Source organism: Ambystoma mexicanum, chromosome 6q (assembly GCF_040938575.1).
Source record: "Ambystoma mexicanum isolate Mex_15411 chromosome 6q, UKY_AmexF1_1, whole genome shotgun sequence".
NCBI lineage: Eukaryota > Metazoa > Chordata > Amphibia > Caudata > Ambystomatidae > Ambystoma > Ambystoma mexicanum.
In genome coordinates this window covers 1,193,735,434-1,193,750,420 of record NC_090937.1, presented here as the reverse complement: position 1 = coordinate 1,193,750,420, position 14,987 = coordinate 1,193,735,434, and positions in this window count along the sequence as shown.

Below are 14,987 nucleotides of genomic sequence, written 5' to 3'. Positions count from 1 at the left end.
GTGGAGGCTGCCCATGGTGGCAGGGGGGTGGGGGTGGTGGGAGACATGCATTGTTGATCAGTAGTGCAAGGTGACATGTGGGTTGGCTGGGGGGCATGCCCATGGTGGATGGGCTGCCTGCGGGACATGAGAATGGGTGCAGGGTAGTCCCCCGTGGTGCGGGCTGCCTGCAGGGACCGTGGAGGTTGTGGAGCGTACACCTGGGAGGTCCCACACGGCCAATTCACGTGTGGTACTCCCCAGAACCCCTGAAATCCACGTACCCTGCTGAAATCGCATGTGGAAATTCCCGCGCACCCCTGAAATACACGTACCCTGCTCGCACTGGGCCAATCGCGTGTGGAACTTCCCGCGCACCCCTGAAATACACGTACCCTGCTGGAATCGCGTGTGGAACTTCCCGCGCACCCCTGAAATCCACATACCCGGCCAAATCGCGTGTGAGACTTCCCGCGCACCCCGGTATACACGCACACGTATTTTTTGTCAGCGGGTGTCCGTGTTTGTGGGTACCCCTTTGCAGGTCATTTGTCCTGGAGGGCCACAGTATAGGACATTCATCATGGCAGTATATAGGTGCTATTTGTTGGCGCACCTTTTGGCGCACATTTCTTACAGCCGCAGAGACACTACCGCCTGCTTTCTTGTGGCGGTCGTGTTTGTGCCTGTGCGCTGGTTTGAGCGTGCGCTTTTTTGCCCTATTCTATTCCATGAATACGTGTTGTAGGCGAGCGTGTGGGCGTACTTGTGTCCTGTACTTCCCCCGTGACGCCCACGTTTTGGCAAGTTGTTCCCCATTCCGTGTGTTACGCCCGTGTTCCGCCTACTTTTGTTGCGTGCGCCGCGCTATGTGCGAATTTCGCTGTGGCCTGTGCGATTTTCGCTGTGACCTGGCGCACGCTGTTAGATGGCCTGTGCACCAACGTGCGCCGCGCACTTTTTTATCGCACATCCGCTGGTTTTCTCGCGCACAGACTTCCATGAATCGACGTGCGCTGCTTTTTGTGCGATTTTCGCACTTGCACTGCGATTTTCGCTATTCCACTGCGATTCGCACGTTTTTGCCCACTTGTGCCGCGCTAATTATTCCATGAATCGGCCTGTACGTATTAGTTTCTTTTACTCTCTTTGGAGGATTTGCAGTGACGTCCTGTTGCATTTCTGTTTGATTTAGTTTTCTTTTACAGCGTTTTAATTTTTGTGGAACAGAATATGTGTTTAGATGGGGAGTGTATAGTGAGCGAAGTCTATTATATTCTAAAATGCAAGGAATATCAGCGTTTACTTTACTTGCATCAAAGTTGATTAGAAATAGACCGTCAAGTGTACGTAAGCGTGATAGTGCTACGTAGCTCATGCCTTCTTTAAAGACTGTGTTACCAATATCTATCATTGCTTTGTCTAGGGTAAGACCTTGTGATTTATGAATTGTGACTGCGTATGCAAGAGTTAGAGAAAATTGTTCTCTGCGTACATACATATCTTTGAAGAGAAGAGCGTCCTATCCGTTTTACTCTGAAAGTTTGTCAAAGAGTATATTGACAAACTGAATTTTGTTGTCACGTGGGTATTTTTGAAAGCCAACAACTGTACCCAGTGCTCCATTAACTAGTCCTTGGTCCACGTCAAGGTTACGTTTAAGCATTACTCTGCAATTTAAGGATAATTTTAACATCTTTTCTAAGCCTGCTGTGTTTGAGATTGATTTTTCGAAATTATTTAGTCTTGTTGTGGCTTGGTCACGCATGGGTAGTGTCATACCATGTACATCTGTGGCGCTAATTTCCATTATTGGTTGCATTTCTTTACTTAGCATGATTTCATTGAATTTGAAACAGCTTGCAAGAGTTGGCATTAAGGCCATACAATTCACATTTTTGTGGGCTAATTTTTCCGTAACATCTGTACCACATGCATTATCGCCATAAAGTGCATTAATGTGCCGGGTTTTCAATGTTGCTTCTGCTTCTTTAGAAATTATACCAACTCTCAAACTTTTTAAAATGTTGGCATAAGTTAGATCTGCAGATTGGCACATGTTTTCTGTTAATTCTCTGTATTGGAAATGTTGCCAAAGGTTGACATTTCCAATGCTGCCAACGGCGACAAGGAAGGACGGACTCAGATCTGGACTGACATCGTGACTGCCATCAACGTGGAGGGGGTGGCAGTCCGGGACTTACAACATGTCAGGAAGCGCTGGGAGGACTTCAGGTCCAGGACCCTGAACAAGGCCCGGCGCCTCTTGAAGGCAGCGGATGCCAAGGGGCGCCGGGGCTACTTGTCGGAAGAACAGATGGGGGTCCTGGAACGCATATCCCCAGCCCTCCACGTCCAGGTCCTAGAGAAGCAGACCCGTCTGGAGTCGAGCAGTGAGTGTACATGCATCCTGATTGTGAGCAGTGCGTGTGGTGATTATTCGGCATTGTGCCGGTTGCACATCTGTTTGTATGGGGTCGAGTATGGGTGGGGGTGTACAGGGCCGTGACACATGCGAGGGCTGTAATGTGTGAGACATGGATGGTGCTTGTGTGTGTGGGCTTGCATGGCAAATGCAGTTGTGCGTGCACACATGTTTGGATGAATGTGTATGTAAGTAGACATGTCCGTGATGTCAGGCATGTATGTTGTTTTCGTCTGCATGTATGAGCACTGTGTACATGTGCATGTGTGTGTATTTGTCAAGGGTGCAACAGTGATGCAACATGGATGCATGTGACAGCGGTATGTGGAAGCCTGATTGGCAGATGTGACATGGATGCCCGTCTGAACAGTGCAACACTTGGCAGAGGTGTAGACATGTATGCAAGTGTGGTGCTGTGTGTACATGTGTGGTGCACTTCCTGTGTTGCATGTGATATCTGGCTCCCCTTTGGCTGCTGATGCTGTTGTATGTGTAGGGATGGTGGTGGCAGTTGCGATATGGCTGTGGTATGGCTCATGTGTGTGTGAGTTGCAATGACATGTGTGTTGGGGATTGTGATGACATGTCTGAGGTTTGCCAATGCCACTCATGTGCAACTGTCATGCGTGTATGTGTCCATTGTACAGTGCCCTGATGCCTGTGTTTTGTTTCTCCCTGTCTGCAGCGTCAACTGATGAAGAGGCCGGAGAAGGTGCTGTGGAGCACAGCGCCGGGGATCCGACCGCCAGCCGGAGACGCAAGGCCCGGCTCCCCTCCCGTGTTGTCATCTCGTCGGGGAGTGAGGAGTCCGGTGCCGCGTCCCAGGCCGCAGCTGCCGGGAGGAGGTCCAAGAGGCGGAGGTTGCAGTTGGACTCCTCGGCAGCAGAAGGGGCAGCTGGGACCCCACAGGGCCCAACAGGGGAAGATGGCACGGAGTCATCCAGGTTGGTGGTGGGTTTGGTGGAGGAGGGGGCCGTGCAAGCACCAGAGACGGGGTCTGGAGGTGGGGATCCCACTGGTGCTAGTGGTGCAATGCAGGACCAGGGACAGGAGGCAGCACAGGCGGACGCGGAGGTGCCTGTGTGCAATCCTGTCCCCGATCCTGTCCCTGCATCATCTTGCACCAGCAGGGATGCCCACGTCCAGACCCATTTTCAGGCAGGGGATGAGCTGACGTCAACTGGCCTTCCTCTGCCTGCGGACGTGGCCATCCAGGTCCGGGTTGAGCCTGTCCTGGCTGGTGTGGCGTTGCGTCAACGGGCCATGCGAGGTAACCTGCAGTCTTTTCATGGAGAGACTGCACGTCATCTCGAATGGCTCGTTGACCACGTCAGCCTGCTGGGACAGGTCATCCAGGCCGGATTCCTCCATCTGATGGGGCTTGCTCCGACCCCCTCCTCAACTGGACCCCCTATGCGCCAGTCGTCCTCTGTGCCATCTTCCCACCCATCAGTCTCCTGGGTGCCCTGTGGAGCTGCCTCTGACGGTGCGGCCAGGCTGGTGGAGGAGGCATCCCTGCCACAGTCGGGAGTCGGAGATCCAGCAGGGGTGGCCACATCAACAACTGCACCCCAGCCGGCGGAGAATGTGCAGGCAGCAGGAGGCAGTGCACGGGCAGAGGCAGAGCAGCAGCAGCAGCAACATGGTGGGAGACATGAAGGCTCGGGGCTTTCGACATCGGAGGGGCAGGCATCGGCCGGAGGGCAGTGGGACCCAGGACAGAGAGTGTCTTCCGTGTGGCAGCGGTTGGGCCACGCCTTAGGTGCAGAGCAGCGGCGGGCGGAAGAGGCGCGGCTCACAATGGTCAAGGCCGAGAACTCCATGCGGAGGGCCCTGAGGCGGGCCGAGTGCCTCGAATCAATCCGCAGGGGGTTTGAGTAGGACACAGCGTCGTCCCTGCGGACCCTCGGGGCCATGGAACTGGACCGCCTCCGGGACATTGAACAGGAGTTCGATGATGCTCTGGCCCGGGACACCACGGAGTGAGCCGCTGGACTTGCCCGCCGCCTTTGTATATAGTTCTTTAGTTTTAGGTTTCCTTTCTTTCTTATTATGATTTGGAGTCGACTCCACTTTTTGTATATAGTTGATTTTTAGGTAGGTTTTTTAGTAGGTTTCCTTTGTTCAGTTGGGCTCATGGACCCTTGGTAGTTTTTTACATAGTTCTTTATTGCATGGAGATTTTTTAACTTTTGACTTTGGGCAAATATTTTTTGGATTCTGATTTTCAGTTTTGTGTTTTTATACGGACATGCAGCTTTTTTTTCTCATTCACATTGTAGTTTGTTTTCTTTCTTTAGCATTCTTTATTTTTTTCAATACAATTTTGTTTCCATACTTCACTGTGTGGTATCATCTCATTGGTTTCATGCATGTCATGTTGTGTGTTTTCCCATTCAATTGCAACCATTGTGTGTGACGGACATGGGTTCATTAGCTTAATGAACATTGGGGGCGTAACATGTGATTTCCATTTCCATGTGGGTGAATGGGTTACTTGGTAGGGCTTTTTGGCTGTGGAGGCTGTCCATTACGCACATGATTGGGGATTGTGAGGACCTGGTGGGGGCTGCCCCTGCACTGCTGGAGGGTGGGGGTGGTGGGAGACATGAGTGGGGGCCTGGTGGAGGGTGCCCCGGGATGGTGGGGGGTGGGGGTGGTGGGAGACATGAGTGGGGGCCTGGTGGAGGGTGCCCCTGGTGACTGGGGGGGTGGGGGTGGTGGGAGACATGGGTGGGGGCCTGGTGGAGGGTGCCCCTGGTGGCTGGGGGGTGGGGGTGGTGGGAGACATGGGTGGGGGCCTGGTGGAGGCTGCCCCTGGTGGCAGGGGGGTGGGGGTGATAGGGGACATGAGTGAGGGCATGGTGGAGGCTGCCCCTGCACTGCTGGGGGGTGGGGGTGGTGGGAGACATGGGTGGGGGCCTGGTGGAGGGTGCCCATGGTGGCTGGGGGGTGGGGGTGGTGGGAGACATGAGTGGGGGCCTGGTGGGGGCTGCCCCTGCACTGCTGGGGGGTGGGGGTGGTGGGAGACATGAGTGGGGGCCTGGTGGAGGGTGCCCCTGGTGGCTGGGGGGTGGGGGTGGTGGGACACATGGATGGGGGCCTGGTGGAGGGTGCCCCTGGTGGCGGGGGGGTGGGGGTGATAGGGGACATGAGTGGGGGCCTGGTGGAGGCTGCCCCTGCACTGCTGGGGAGTGGGGGTGGTGGGAGACATGGGTAGGGGCCTGGTGGAGGGTGCCTCTGGTGGCTTGGGGGTGGTGGGAGACATGAGTGGGGGCCTGGTGGAGGGTGCCCCTGCACTGCTGGGGGGTGGGGGTGGTGGGAGACATGAGTGGGGGCCTGGTGGAGGCTGCCCCTGCCCTGCTGGGGGGTGGGGGTGGTGGGAGACATGAGTGGGGGCCTGGTGGAGGGTGCCCCTGGTGGCTGGCGGGTGGGGGTGGTGGGAGACATGGGTGGCGGCCTGGTGGAGGGTTCCCCTGGTGGCTGGGGGGTGGGGGTGGTGTTTGACATGGGTGGGGGCCTGGTGGAGGGTGCCCCTGGTGGCTGGGGGTGGTGGGAGACATGGGTGGGGGCCTGGTGGAGGCTGCCCCTGGTGGCGGGGGGGTGGGGGTGATAGGGGACATGAGTGTGGGCCTGGTGGAGGCTGCCCCTGCACTGCTGGGGGGTGGGGGTGGTGGGAGACATGGGTGGGGGCCTGGTGGAGGGTGCCCATGGTGGCTGGGGGGTGGGGGTGGTGGGAGACATGGGTGGGGGCCTGGTGGAGGGTGCCCCTGGTGGTGGGGGGTGGGGGTGATAGGGGACATGAGTGGGGGCCTGGTGGAGGCTGCCCCTGCACTGCTGGGGGGTGGGGGTGGTGGGAGACATGGGTGGGGGCCTGGTGGAGGGTGCCCCTGGTGGCTGGGGGGGGTGGTGGGAGACATGAGTGGGGGCCTGGTGGAGGGTGCCCATGGTGGCTGGGGGGTGGGGGTGGTGGGAGACATGGGTGGGGGCCTGATGGAGGGTGCCCCTGGTGGCGGGGGGGTGGGGGTGATAGGGGACATGAGTGGGGGCCTGGTGGAGGCTGCCCCTGCACTGCTGGGGGGTGGGGGTGGTGGGAGACATGGGTGGGGGCCTGGTGGAGGGTGCCCCTGGTGGCTGGGGGGTGGGGGTGGTGGGAGACATGAGTGGGGGCCTGGTGCAGGGTGCCCCTGCACTGCTGGGGGGTGGGGGTGGTGGTAGACATGAGTGGGGGCCTGGTGGAGGCTGCCCCTGCGCTGCTGGGGGGTGGGGGTGGTGGGAGACATGAGTGGTTGCCTGGTGGAGGCTGCCCCTGCACTGCTGGGGGGTGGGGGTGGTGGGAGACATGAGTGGGGGCCTGGTGGAGGCTGCCCATGGTGGCAGGGGGTGGGGTTGGTGGGAGACATGAGTGGGGGCCTGTGGAGGCTGCCCATGGTGGCAGGGGGGTGGGGGTGGTAGGAGACATGCATTGTTGATCAGTAGTGCAAGGTGACATGTGGGTTGGCTGGGGGGCATGCCCATGGTGGATGGGCTGCCTGCGGGACATGAGCATGGGTGCAGGGTAGTCCCCCGTGGTGTGGGCTGCCTGCAGGGACCGTGGAGGTTGTGGAGCGTACACCTGGGAGGTCCCACACGGCCAATTCACGTGTGGTACTCCCCAGAACCCCTGAAATACACGTACCCTGCTGAAATCGTGTGTGGAACTTCCCGCGCACCCCTGAAATACACGTACCCTGCTGAAATCGCGTGTGGAAGTTCCCGCGCACCCCTGAAATACACATAACCTGCTGAAATCGCGTGTGGAACTTCCCGCGCACCCCTGATATACACGTACCCTGCTGAAATCACGTGTGGAAATTCCCGCGCACCCCTGAAATACACGTACCCTGCTCGCACTGGGCCAATCGCGTGCAGAACTTCCCGCGTCCCCCTGAAATACACATATCCTGATGAAATAGCGTGTGGAACTTCCCGCGCACCCCTGAAATACACGTACCCTGCTGAAATCGCATGTGGAAATTCCCGCGCACCCCTGAAATACACGTACCCTGCTCGCACTGGGCCAATCGCGTGTGGAACTTCCCGCGCACCCCTGAAATACACGTACCCTGCTGAAATTGCGTGTGGAACTTCCCGAGCACCCCGGAAATACACGTACCCTGCTGAAATTGCGTGTGGAACTTCCCGCACACCCCTGAAATACACGTACCCTGCTGAAATCGCGTGTGGAAATTCCCGCGCACCCCTGAAATACACGTACCCTGCTCGCACTGGGCCAATTGCGTGTGGAACTTCCCGCGCACCCCTGAAATACACGTACCCTGCTGGAATCGCGTGTGGAACTTCCCGCACACCCCTGAAATCCACGTACCCTGCTGAAATCGTGTGTGGAAATTCCCGCGCACCCCTGAAATACACGTACCCTGCTCGCACTGGGCCAATCGCGTGTGGAACTTCCTGCGCACCCCTGAAATACACGTACCCTGCTGGAATCGCGTGTGGAACTTCCCGCGCACCCCTGAAATCCACATACCCGGCCAAATCGCGTGTGAGACTTCCCGCGCACCCCGGTATACACGCACACGTATTTTTTGTCAGCGGGTGTCCGTGTTTGTGGGTACCCCTTTGCAGGTCATTTGTCCTGGAGGGCCACAGTATAGGACATTCATCATGGCAGTATATAGGTGCTATTTGTTGGCGCACCTTTTGGCGCACATTTCTTACAGCCGCAGAGACACTACCGCCTGCTTTCTTGTGGCGGTCGTGTTTGTGCCTGTGCGCTGGTTTGAGCCTGCGCTTTTTTGCCCTATTCTATTCCATGAATACGTGTTGTAGGCGAGCGTGTGGGCGTTCCGTGCACTTGTGTCCTGTACTTCCCCCGTGACGCCCACGTTTTGGCAAGTTGTTCCCCATTCCGTGTGTTACGCCCGTGTTCCGCCTACTTTTGTTGCGTGCGCCGCGCTATGTGCGAATTTCGCTGTGGCCTGTGCGATTTTCGCTGTGACCTGGCGCACGCTGTTAGATGGCCTGTGCACCAACGTGCGCCGCGCACTTTTTTATCGCACATCCGCTGGTTTTCTCGCGCACAGACTTCCATGAATCGACGTGCGCTGCTTTTTGTGCGATTTTCGCACTTGCACTGCGAATTTCGCTATTCCACTGCGATTCGCACGTTTTTGCCCACTTGTGCCGCGCTAATTATTCCATGAATCGGCCTGTACGTATTAGTTTCTTTTACTCTCTTTGGAGGATTTGCAGTGACGTCCTGTTGCATTTCTGTTTGATTTAGTTTTCTTTTACAACGTTTTAATTTTTGTGGAACAGAATATGTGTTTAGATGGGGAGTGTATAGTGAGCGAAGTCTATTATATTCTAAAATGCAAGGAATATCAGCGTTTACTTTACTTGCATCAAAGTTGATTAGAAATAGACCGTCAAGTCTACGTAAGCGTGATAGTGCTACGTAGCTCATGCCTTCTTTAAAGACTGTGTTACCAATATCTATCATTGCTTTGTCTAGGGTAAGACCTTGTGATTTATGAATTGTGACTGCGTATGCAAGAGTTAGAGAAAATTGTTCTCTGCGTACATACATATCTTTGAAGAGAAGAGCGTCCTATCCGTTTTACTCTGAAAGTTTGTCAAAGAGTATATTGACAAACTGAATTTTGTTGTCACGTGGGTATGTTTGAAAGCCAACAACTATACCCAGTGCTCCATTAACTAGTCCTTGGTCCATGTCAAGGTTACGTTTAAGCATTACTCTGCAATTTAAGGATAATTTTAACATCTTTTCTAAGCCTGCTGTGTTTGAGATTGATTTTTCGAAATTATTTAGTCTTGTTGTGGCTTGGTCACGCATGGGTAGTGTCATACCATGTACATCTAGTTTGTCTGTGGCGCTAATTTCCATTATTGGTTGCATTTCTTTACTTAGCATGATTTCATTGAATTTGAAACAACTTGCAAGAGTTGGCATTAAGGCCATACAATTCACATTTTTGTGGGCTAATTTTTCCGTAACATCTGTAGCACATGCATTATCGCCATAAAGTGCATTAATGTGCCGGGTTTTCAATGTTGCTTCTGCTTCTTTAGAAAGTATACCAACTCTCAAACTTTTTAAAATGTTGGCATAAGTTAGATCTGCAGATTGGCACATGTTTTCTGTAAATTCTCTGTATTGGAAATGTTGCCAAAGGTTGACATTTCCAATGCTGCCAACAGTTTTACGGCAGAGATTGTGCCCTAATGTTTTAAAAATATGTTCACCTTTTACTGGTGTTAATTGAAGCAGATCTCCAAAAACAATAATGTGTTTTCCTGCAAAGAGCTCTTCATAGTCTGTTTTGAGTACTTCTTGTAATCTGAGGTGAATCAAAGCTAACATCAGGTTGGCAACCATGCTCACTTCATCTATTAGTAGCATTTTCATTTGTTTCAATACTCTGCGTAATTCCATTGCAGCTTCTGCAGAAAGTTTGTAATAGTCTAATTTGTTCTGGTGTTCTACTGGTAATAGTAGTAATCGGTGTAATGTAACACCACCTATGTTGTAGGCAGCTAAACCTGTGGGGGCAGTGACAACAGCTGACAGTTTGTTGTTTGTCAATTGTTGAAGGAACTTACTAATTATTTTGATTAGGAATGTTTTGCCAGAACCAGCTTCACCACTGACGTACAGTAGTATAGGTTTATAATTATGGCAGGAACATTCTTTATTTTCATGTTTTACACCATGTGCAATTTGTTTTGTTACTTCTTGAAAAATGCTACTTTGCTCATTGTTTAGTTTTGATTGTAGTATAGTTAAGTCTTCCTTATCTTCATACTGACACATGGTGTTTTCTACTTCTATCATAGCTAATTCTGCCTCATTTGTTATTAGTGGTTCTCCCAGTGGTTCTTGGCTTCCTGTTACAGAAGGTTGACTACTGTCAGGAGTATCCTTATCTAGTTGAGCTTGGAGTTCTTCTTCATGTTGCTGTTCATTGTGCAACATTGTTTTGTACTGTGTAAAGTTTACATCAGTTATAGTGCTTTCATTTGCTTTGAAAGCATCCTCATATGAGTCATAGCTATCTAGTAATTGTTCTTCTTTTCTCCATGGTTTGAAGAGTTGTAGCAGGGACATGTAATATACTTCTTTATGTTGAGGAGTCTTCAATGACAATTTGATATGATTAATTAAATTTGGTTTAGTGAGTTTAACTAAGCTGCCTTCACAGTCTGTCACTCTATATTTACCTTCCTTTTCATCGGGTTTCATATTATTTGTGTATGTGTAGTTTTGGGCTATTTGGTATAGACACATGTTTTCCAAAGTATTACTTCTGTTTGGGTAGTTTGTGTCCAATAAATTGTTTTTTAAAATGTCTTGGCTGTTGGGATCATGTTTGGCTATTGTTTCTATATCTTCATATGATTTTAGAACTCTTTTTCTAGATTTAGCTGGACCAAGACTTAGCAATACTATATTTTCAGATTTACCATACAATGAAGTACCAGTTAAACGATCAGCTGCTTCATAAGATCCACATTCTCTATGGGTGAGCATTTGTATGCCCAAGCTGTATAAATTCTGAGATACTGTTTTATCTGATGACAGGTCATTCCAGAGGTCTTGGAGGTCTGTCTTTTCTGCTTTAGTTAAGTATGCTGTGACATATCGTGCAACTGCAGTAGAATTGTCTGCAATGTACTGCACATCTATGTTTGCATTCCATAAGTGGGCAATGATTGCATTATAATCATTGATATATTTTTCTTCTTCTTTTCTTTTTATGTAATATGTATTTTTAGGTGACTTACCTTTAACATTATGTCTAACTGAAGACATGAGGTTGTTTACTTGACCTGTATTTGTAACTGGTCTAGGGAAACCAAATCGGCATTTGGTGTAGTATTTGCCTTTGTTTTTGTATTTGCGACGACAATATTGTCCACATTTGTGTCTTTGAAATTGTAAAATTTGTGCACAAAGATCACTATTTGTGGCTTCTGATGGAATTTCACAAGTGACATATTTTTCAATAAACTGTAAAACAGTGGCATCACTGTCTTGACCAACTTTAGGAGCATCTTTAATCCATAAAAGCATGTGGATATGTGGTGCTCCTCTGGCTTGGTATTCTTTTCTCCAAAAGAAGTGTTGCACTTCTCCAAGGGGAGGGACAGTTTTATTACAAATAAAATGTAGCATAGCAATGAAGCGATGGTGAAAATATCTTGAAACATTAACAGGATCCAAAGAACAAAGTTCTCCAGGTGTTAGAATATCTATGTTTGTTTTGTTTTTATTTGATATGCGTAGGAAATCATGTAAATCTTCCCATGCATATTCTGCACAACTTAATGTAACAAACCAAGTGGGTGGGCCAAGGATTCTGATCATACAACGTACATCTCCATGATGTCGAAACCAGTACTCTTTAGTACCACGCATATTTGCTAATAGATTTGTAATATTTGATTGTAAAACCTCATCCTTTTGTTGCACTTTCTCTAATAATTGTGTAGCTGTCATATTTTGAAAGTGTGATCCTGATTTTAATATGTGTGCAACTCCGTAACATAAAGTTGCTAGTTCACTTTCAAAGAGTAGGTGGAACATGTATTCCACATTTTGTCTAAATCTGGGATCTTCAGAATACATCCGTAATGAGCAGTATTCTGAAGCTGATATTTGAATAGGTCTATCATCATACCTTCCTCCTTTGCCAGTTGGAAAGAGTAGAGGAAAAGCATGTGCTTCTATACTTTTTTCCCATATACTGATTGGCGATCCTTTTGTTTGACGCATTTGGTAAGTTTCCAGTACATCTTGTACGGTGTCATTACAGTGCAAAGGATGAATTGTATACTGGTCTAAAGTATTTGATATTGTAGCAGGATCTAGTAGCTCAAATTGACCTGCTTCTTGTGTTTCTTGAATTATTTCAGTTGTATCTTTTAAGTTTTCTTCAATATTAATTTCTTTGTAATATTCATTATTCTCTTTAAGATATTGGAAGGCTTGTCTAACTTTATATAAATCTACCAGCTGTTGCCATATTTTTTGTCTTTTGTAGGTACTCCATTTACTAATATAATTAAAGATTGCTGCATTGGGCGTTGCACTCCTAGAGTATGCACATTTTCTTTTAGATTTAATGGTAAATAAACTACTTTTCCACAAATGCCTTTTACCAATTCAGAGGGAGGTAATTTTGCTGTTTTTGGTTGAAGGAGTATTATTGCTTGAAATGGGTGTACTGTTTGAATTATGATGCTCTCATATAAATTAAGTTGTTGTAGAGGTTTTGGTACTGGGTATAATTCCAAATTATTTGTGATAGAACGTGAAGGAGTTTGGTTGTTGTCAAGTTTTGTAGTGCAATAACTGCAAAGTATTAAGGGCTCAGTTATTTCATATTTGTTTTCTGATAGAAGGTAGAGAGCTAATTCAAACCATTTAGAATCTTCATTGTCTTCTATTTTGTATGATAGGTCCACAGTTTTTGTGTTACTTTTATAAATAATTCTACGGCAACATACACATACATGGTTTGGTACTTCAGCTGATGTACTTTTAAATTTTAGTATTTCTTTTTTGTATGTGTTTAGCAAAAGGTTGCCATGTGTAGAATTGTTGCTTAATTGGTTTAAAGCTATTTCATTCTGTAAATGGCTTTCACTTCCAAAATATTTTTTCTGGATATAGTGAATTTCTTCAAGAAGGTCTTTTGCTGTACCATGTAGAAGGATGTTATTTAACTTTGCTAGTGCTAAAGCAGGACTTTTAGCATAGTACAGTTTATAGACTAGATTTCTTATAGTTGAATGATGTGTTGATATCCTTTTGATGTCATGGAAAGTGGTTCTACCAGTAGGTCCTGTAATGCAGGCCAATGAATGTCCTTGTAGTCCTGTGTACTTGCGCACTGGACAGGTATCTATATTTTGCAGTAATTTAATTTTGATTTTGTCTTTGCTTTTTACATATTTATTGAGGAATTGGTGTAAAGATTTGAAATATTGTTTGGGAATGTTACACATTGACGTGCATGGCCATTTGTACACTAGACGTTCTGATTCAGTTGAATGGAGGGGTAATTCTAGGTTTTCAGGGCATATTTTTGTAAGGAGTACTTCTTGTTCCATTATGGTATTATTCACTTTTTCATAACCTCGACCACTGCTATTTATGGCAATTGTATTTGTTTGCTTTTGTTTGTACGCTTCTTCTTTAAAATATGGTTCTGTGCTCGTAGTGTGATTCCATTCACCTCCGCAGATACTTAAGAAGTTCTTTCTGTTGACATTTCGCTTATTGAGAAGTCTTTTTTGTAATTTAGTTATTAGTTTTGTGAGTGGTTTCATTTTGTTTAACAGCAAAATAAACACATTTCTTTTGAGAAGAATTGCACTGTCCATCAATGCTTCTAAGATTAATTTCCTATGATAGGTTTTAAGCTTTGAAACTGATTTTTCTCCTGTTTTTATAAGATTTCGAAGGACTTTGTGACGGTATATTTTGGCTAAAATACTTTTCTTGGTATGCTTACTTTGCACTATATTAAAATTTGAAGAAGTAGTTTTATCTGTACTGATAGCTGATTTTCTGTTAATTGTTTTTTTTTACATTTTGATAGAGGAAGCGAAGTTGTTGTACTTGAAACTTCTTGTGTTTCACTAAATGATTGTATTAGCTGTTTTGTTTCAACTTTTTTTACAAATTCTGCTAGAGATGGATGCTTATTTTGGAGACCTTTATTTTCATTTGCTCTAATATTGCGTTGCTTTCTACGGAGTTGTCTTTTGGTAGGCATTCTTTAGGGTCTGTTGAAAAAAATAAAGAAGATATAGGTTGGGGTGTTCTGGAATGTATGTGTGCTGTGTGCATGAGTGTTTGAGTAAGATGATAAAGATGTATGCAATGGTGTGTGATTTTGCATTGGGAATTAATACTAGTAGGGATAGGTATTCTTGAATTTATGTGTCACTAAACTGGGGTTCAGATGACAAAAAAAAGCAAGCTAGTGGTGTGGAAAAGTACAAGTAGTAAATGTAATGTATACAATTAAAACAGTTGTTTGTTCTATAATATGAAAATTGTAGTGGTTCAGTTGGCTAATTTGTGTGTCCAAAAAAAGAAATTTGTGGGCCATTCTGGTTGTAAATTGCTGTTTACGACATGGAAATTTTTGGACAAAATGGTACAAAATCTCTATTTTAAGAAACCAAAATAGCTGGTATTAATGTTATAGTATATTTGATTAATAATATAAATAATATGGTGATATTTTACTTACTTTTTTTTTTTTTAAATTAAGAGGTAACTTCTTAGTTCTTCTTTCTTCTTCGAATTCGGCTGCTTCTTTTCTGGAAACTGGTCTTCACTGCAAGTGTGAAAGCTTCAAATTAGTAACTTTGTTTGTATATAGCACTGTTTTTAATTAAGATATTGATTTTTTTAATTGAAATCCTCAGTGCCTTCTGTAAAACCATTAAACTAATTTATTTACATAAGATACATTGCATCAGTTCAGTACATATGATGTGTTCTTAATGAACAAATTGTATTGAATGACTAACTGTAGCAAAA